The sequence below is a fragment of the Piliocolobus tephrosceles genome, chromosome 2 (genome assembly GCF_002776525.5).
Source record: "Piliocolobus tephrosceles isolate RC106 chromosome 2, ASM277652v3, whole genome shotgun sequence".
In the NCBI taxonomy this organism is placed as follows: domain Eukaryota; kingdom Metazoa; phylum Chordata; class Mammalia; order Primates; family Cercopithecidae; genus Piliocolobus; species Piliocolobus tephrosceles.
Window position 1 is genome coordinate 97,306,795 of NC_045435.1, and position 7,452 is coordinate 97,314,246.

A 7,452-nucleotide genomic window follows, 5' to 3' on the forward strand; every position below is an offset into this window, starting at 1 on the left:
CTCTTCAGCACTTATTGTTACCTGTTTTTTGAATAAAAGCCATTTCAACTGGGGTAAGATGATATCTCATTGTAGTTTTGATTTGCATTTCTCTGATAATCAGTGATGTTGAGTGCCTTTTCATGTATCTGTTTACCATTTTTTGTGTTATTTTAAGAAATGTGTATTCAAATCCTTTGCCCTTTTTTTTTTCTTTTTTTTTGAGACAGAGTCTCGCTCTGTCACCCAGGCTGGAGTACAGTGGCATGATAATTGCTAACTGCAGCCTCGAACTCTTGGGGTCAAGTGATCCTCCCACCTCAGCCTCCTGAGTAGCTGGGGCTCGAGGTATGTGCCACCACACCCGGCTAATTTTTTAAATTTTTTGTAGAGATAGGGTCTCACTATGTTGTCTAGGCTGGTCTCAAACTCTTGATGTCAATTGACCCTCCCACCTCAGCCTCCCAAAGCACTGGGATTACAAGTGTGAGTTACTGCACTGGGCCATTCCATTCCTTTTGCAGAGAGCCTGCATAACCAGCTACGTTTCCTGCTGTAGCTATGGCCAGCTCAGGAATGCACCACTCTGTGTTTGCTTTCCCTCTTTCCCTGCCTCACTTCACTTCTTCCTTCACTTTGTTCCCATTGAATTGCGCATTCCAATATGGCATCACCAGGCAGGCTTTGCCTGAGCCTCTGTTGCCTAGGGAAGGAACCAAGCAATCCCTGATGGAAATGGTGCTATTCCTTGAGGCCCAGTTGTAAAGCACATTTCTCCAGAGGGGACTTGACTTGACTTCACCCAGTGTTCTGGGGTACTTCCAACCTGGGACCTCTGTGTTTGATTGGCTTTTTGGCCAGGCAGGAAGTGTGAAATTCAGCCCCAGTACGCATGAAAACAGGTTTGTGGCTGAGAGTTCTGGAGATGACTTTTCTTTTTTTCTACTCACTGGAGCCAAAGCCAATACAGACATCGTCATATAATTTCCCCTCCGTGTGGGAGTGAGACTGGGGTGGGGCTCTTACTTCACTTACAAAGGGAGCTCCCCTTTGGGGATACGGTTTTGTGTGGGCTTCAGATAGAATCTCACCCTTCCTAGCCCAGAACTTGTCTTTGTCTTCCACGTTGTAGGCCCGTGGCCCATGAAGACCAGGCTCCCGGCCTTAAGGGGCCACAGAGGGCCCAGGGCGAATGTGAGCTCCAGCCTTTCCTTCTCCCACCAGATTTGCATTCTGGCATCTGAGGATTTTCTTTAGCTTTTTTCCAGATCAACCATTTATTTAAAAAGGTATTTTTGAGTAATTATCCAGCACCCTAGGTATTCTATACCAGGAGGGGGACCTCTAGACATTCTTGCACCTCTGTTTTCTGGAAATTGCTTATTTTCTCCTTTTTTTCCCCTCTCTCCCTCTTTCTTTTCCACAGGCCTCAGTCTTCCATCCCTCCCAGGATATGACATTGGTGTGTCTCAGAGGCTTCCAGACTGACTCTCTGAATTCAAAGTTCTGCATCCCACCCTCAGCCTAGCTCTATACTTCATGCAGCACATCTATAAGAGAATGCCCTAAGTCTCCTAGAACTGGGTGATCTGGCAAACAGAGGGCATGCACACCAGCGTTGTTGTGCTGGAGAGGTTTTAAGGGAGAACATGGTCACTTCCTCTTATTGTACACAGCAGGAAACTGAGGCACAGCACGTTAGGGCTCAGCACTGCAGTCAGCCAGAACTTGCTTTTCACATACAGCTGTGAGAAGGGTTAAAACAATGACGAAAAAGCAGTTTTAAAAATAACTGTCAATTTCTACTCCCAGTCAATCCGTGCACAGCTTTTATTCACCATGAAGAGAAAACATATACAATGTACTATTCACTCAAAGTGAAACTCCAGATGAAGTCATACATTAAACCCCAGTATTGCCCATTGTTAGGAATCAATGACCCTGGGCAAATGGAGTTTCATGAAGTCTCTGTGTGCCAGCTGTCCATTGGAGAGGCTCTCTGAAGGCCTTTCTGGCCGGTCCTGAAGCCTAGGTGTCGCCTGAGTGGCCTGGTCACTCACAGTGCGGGATCTCCAAAGCCTACCAGCGGGACCGGAGTTTTATGTGCAAAGCTGAATTCAAGGAACCCTCAAGATGGTTCATGCAGTTTTTCCCTCTGGGCCTCCAGTGATAACTCCAGACAGCACAGGGTCAGGAGTTGCCCCCTGTGTCTGGCTGCCTTACCCCTTGCCCAGAACATGAGTAAGGCCCACAGACATTTCCCAGGACACTGGGGAGCCTGTCATGTGGACCTCCTGGCTTCATCCTTCCCCCGGCCAGGGCCTCTGACCTCTCCACTCCTGTGCCCTCCAGGAGAATCTCTGCCCCCCTCAGTATCCGGCAGATCCCTTGTTATTCTTGTGCTTTTAGACCTTGCGCTGTTTTTGGACAACTTGAATCAACATTACTGTCTCCTCGAGCATTTCTGTGCCAGGCAGGGGACCAGGAAAGCAGGACTGCAGGGCCTGCTCATTGGGTTCTAAGATGTGCGTGAATTCAGAGTGGGGCTGTGTAGGTCTCCCACTGAGAGGAGGGCAGGGGCCCCTTGTGAAGTGGTTAGCTCTTCTTGTCAATAGGTCCTCAGAGCATCCCTTTCAGTCTCTTCTCGAAGAAGTCTTTTCAAGCCAGGCCCTTGCTCTTCTGCGATTGAGGCGCTTGACTTTTTCTACTGTTGCTCACATCTGGCCTGTCAAGGTTGTTTTCTGCCAGCCTGGTCATCCATGCACCCCATACTCTTCTCATGGACTCATTCCTGTGAGGAATTGGAAGGTAAGGGCAAGCGCCTCAGCACACTGTGTGGGGCCCCTAGGGTTGCACCTGGGAGGAGCAAGGCCACACAGACCTGCTATCAGCTCCTAAACTCCCATCTGGCTGGAACCAACCCCAAACTTGGGGTTCAGTGCCCCGGCCCATGCACTCAGCGTCTATACCCATCACCCACCTGGCCTCCTGGTCTTCTGACCCTGGGATCTCCCAAAAAACAGAGCAGAGCCAAGGCTGGCCAGGATGAGTGTAGTCTCTCTGAGATGGGACCTGAAAATGGGGACACCCTTGGCAAGGAGGGAGGCACACAGAGTGGGAAGCAGCCAGTCCTGACTTCGAGTCCTGCCTGGGCACTCCCCCACAAGGAGACTGTGGGCAAGTGGCTTCCCTTCCCAAGCCGCTGGGCTGCTCCACAGCAGGAGTGTGGCAGTGGCGTGCCCCTGAAGGTTGCCGTGGGGAGTGAGGATAAGGCAGGCAGAGTGCCTGGCTCAGACTGGACGACGATGACGGCCAGTGGCATCTTCTCTCCTAATTGTGCAAGCAAGCGGTCATGGACAAATCCTTGTGAGAGTGACTGTGTGAACACCAAGACACAGCTGCAGACACCATCCCTACCCTCATGATGCTCCAGTTTAGAGGGGGAGACAGACATTAAACACATCCACACACAAGAGAGTGGTGATGAAGTGTCATCAGTTTCACAAAGAAGAAATAATAGACTGAGAGAACTGACAGAGTGGGGTACCTAATATAGCTTAGGGGGTCACAGGAGGTCTCTATAGAACAGACTTGCTGCCTAAGGAGCTACGTAAGTAGTGAGGATGGAGGGGAAGGGGTCAAGGCCGGAGGAAGCTTAGGGCGTTTGAGAACTGAAATGAGTTCATAGTGGTTACATGTGCCCGGCCCATGTAGGTAATTTAAAATTTCCTAGTAGGGATTGGAAAAACAAAGGGAAATAGGTAAAGTTCATTTTAATAAGGTATTTTATTAAATGTAAGGCATATTATATAGTTTCATCATGTCATTAACATAAAAATTATTAATGAGATATTTTACATTTATTTTTAAATACTGAGTCTTTAAGAATCTGGCAAATATTTTACATTTATATCACATTTCAACTGAGACTAGCCATATCTCAAGGGCTCAATAGCCACATGTGGCCAGTGACTATCATATTGGACAGCACAGCTCCGGACATCATCATATTGCAACCACTACTCCCAGGAAAGATTAGTTCACTGGCACAGGCTTCAGACACCTGCCAGAGGTGCTTTAGAACAATATTCCAAGAAGCAGCTAGCATACACAGCAGCTTCATGTGAATTACAGCCAGGTTAGGTCATAGGCTTGGCCTAGAGCTTGACCTAGACCTTAGTTCACTCTCATAGTACAGCAAGTGCACATCCCCTCTTGGGGGCCCTGAGTCTGTCTGCCCTCATTAGTCTTTCCAACATTTTTACCCCAAAGAACTGACTGTAACTGGTCTTTTGTTTTGTTTTGTTTCTAGCTATATCATTACCTCCAGATATTGAAAGAGGACACCTCAATCTGTGTGATGTGGTAGAAAGAAGATTGTCTAGGGAGTCAAAGCAGACAGATGCCAGTTTGTGCCCATCCTTTACCAGACTGGTGCCTAGAGTGCGTCACACTTGTAAGTACGGTGTGGTAAGTAAGAGTTCAGATTCCAGAGTCAGACTGCAGCTCCAGTTCCTGAACTGTGTAATTTGGGAAAGACACTCAGCTTTTCTGAGCCTCCTTATCCTCATCTGTAAAATGAGGACAGTACTAGCATTGTTGGAGGATTAAACAAGATAATAAATAGAAGGCACTTAGCACAGAGCTTGGCACATGGTAAACATTTAATAAACAGTGTCTAGTACTATGTTTTACCTGTTATTATCACTGTGCCTCTGTTTTCTTGGTTTCCAAGTGGAAATAATCATCCTTAAAAAACCCTGCTTTACAGGATTCTGTGTGGCTTATGAGAGATGAGGAGTGTGAAAACACCTTGTAGAACCGGGAGGCCCTTTACAAAGTCAGAAGCAGCTCCTCAGTGCTACAGTCTAGTTGAGGGTCTGACTTTAAGAAGTCACAAGGAACTTAGAAATGGGAAGGGGCTTTTGCCTGACAACAGCAGCTCTGCCACTGGACGGGGTCTACCAGCCTAGCTCCACCACTCTTTTCATGGGTAAACTCTGCCTTCATCTCTATTTTTTCATCTCTCACACAGGCTGAGAATACCCAGCTCTCAGGCTGGCAGGCTGAGGGTCAAGTGAGTCCCTGACCATCACCTGCACAGGCCCTGACCCAAGGCAGGTGCTCAATCCCTGGCACTTGCTCTTGTTGCCTTAGAGGGGACTTTGCTGCTCACACCTGTCTCAGCCCAGACCTGGAGCAGCAGTTCATGTGATTACCACAAGGGAGCGCCCCCAAGCTTTCCATTCATTGGAACCATTTCATTGGACCAGTCATTCAGCCTTCCCTTCCACACCCCTGTTGCTATCCTAGGGCCAGGAGAAAGCCCTTTGGAAAGGAGCTCTGCAGACCCTGAAGGCATCTGCTCTAGGTTCAGTGACTCTTAGAGAAACATCCCTGGTTTCCAAGGCCTAACACTGCATGTAGGTAAATTTGTGACCTGCGGTGGCCCTCCCACCAAGCTATCAGCTGACTGTCTTCAAGTTACGTCTCTAACTTTCTTGGGCCTCAGTTTCCTCACCTGAAAGGAAGAGTTGGAAATAATCACTCCTGGTGCCTGTGGGAGTGCTTTGTAAACCACAGCATGAGCTGCACATGTGTTTCATACCTGTCCTTTTCGTTGTTCCTGTAAACCAAAGAGTATCTGAGACAGGTCTCAATAAATTTAGAGATTTATTTTGCCAAGGTTAAGGACGTGCCTCCCATAAAAGAAACACAAAATCCCAAGAACAACCTGTGATCTGTGCTTTTTTTCCAAAGAGGATTTTGAGGGCTTCAATATTTGAAGAGGACAAGTAGGCAGGAGGGGAAAGAGGAAGCGTATGGTCACATGTATGGTCACACGACAGAATCCACATGCTGCACGTGAAAAAGGGGGAGATATCAAAATAGTCAATTATGGGCTGGGCACAGTGGCTTACAGCTGTAATCCCAGCACTTTGGGAGGCGGAGGCTGGTGGATCAGTTGAGGTCAGGAGTTCGAGACCAGCCCAGCCAACATGATGAAACCCTATCTCTACTAAAAATACAAAAACTAGCCGGACATAGTGGTGGGCCCCTGTAATCCCAGCTACTTGGGAGGCTGAGGCAGGGGAATCACTTGAACCCGGGAGGCGGAGGTTCCAGCGAGCTGAAATTGCCCCATTGCACTCCAGCCTGGGCAACAACAGTGAAAACTCTCTGTCTCAAAAAATAGAAAAGAAAAGTCAATTATTTATTTGTCTGGCACTCAGCAAATGTTTACATAAGATAAAGGAAGCATGGGGCAGCTACCTGTGGAGACACCTGGCCTTCTATCTGACCGTTTTTTTGTTTGTTTATTTGTTTGTTTGAGTCAGAGTCTCGCAGTGTCCCCCCAGGCTGGAGTGCAATGGCAGGATCTCAGCTCACTGCAACCTCCGCCTCCCAGGTTCAAGCAATTCTCCTGCCTTAGCCTCCTGAGTAGCTGGGATTACAGGTGCCCGCCACCATGCCCGGCTAATTTTTTGTATTTTTACTAGAGACGAGGTTTCACTATGTTGACCAGGCTGGTCTCAAACTCCTGACCTCGTGATCCGCCCACCTCAGCCTCCCAAAGTGCTGGGATTACAGGTATGAGCCATGGCGCCCTGCCCTATCTGACCTTTTATCTGTAGCTATCTGCTTAGGAACAAAAGAAAGGCAATTTCTTGTGTGACTCAGATTCTAGCTTAATCTCTCCCTTTGGTATAGTGAATGAAGGTCCCGAAATTTTATTTTCCTTTTACATTCACATTTAGCAGATTGTACCACGTGGGATTCCCTAATATGAAAAAAGAAAGTGAAAACTTGCCAGACTGTGATATTCCCACACACTGTGACCATGTTTGGAAAAGGCTCAAACAAGACCACTCCACAACCACAAAACTAAACATCCCCACCTCTGATCGGCATGAGGGATTACTGCTTCTGGTTTTTTGTTTTTTTTTTTTTTTTTGAGTCGGAGTCTGGCTCTGTCACCCAGGCTGGAGTGCAGTGGCTGGATCTCAGCTCACTGCAAACTCTGCCTCCCCGGTTTACGCCATTCTCCTGCCTCAGCCTCCTGAGTAGCTGGGACTACAGGCGCCCGCCACCTCGCCCGGCTAGTTTTTTGTATTTTTTAAGTAGAGACGGGGTTTCACCGTGTTAGCCAGGATGGTCTCCGTCTCCTGACCTTGTGATCCGCCCGTCTTGGCCTCCCAAAGTGCTGGGATTACAGGCTTGAGCCACCGCACCTGGCCAGATTGCTGCTTCTTTAGCAATGGTGACTCTAGCCCACTTCAATCCCCCCAGATAAAATCCACTAAGACACCCAGTCACTGAACTGCCCCTGCTTTTTGACAGTGCCTGGTCCAGAACCACCCCTGCTTCCTGAACCCTCCCTTAGATGTGTCCAGCACAAGCCCCAGCTCCCCATTAAGGACATGCTCCCTGGTTCCTTTGACGTGTGTCTTCCCTTACCGCAGTAAGCTAAAC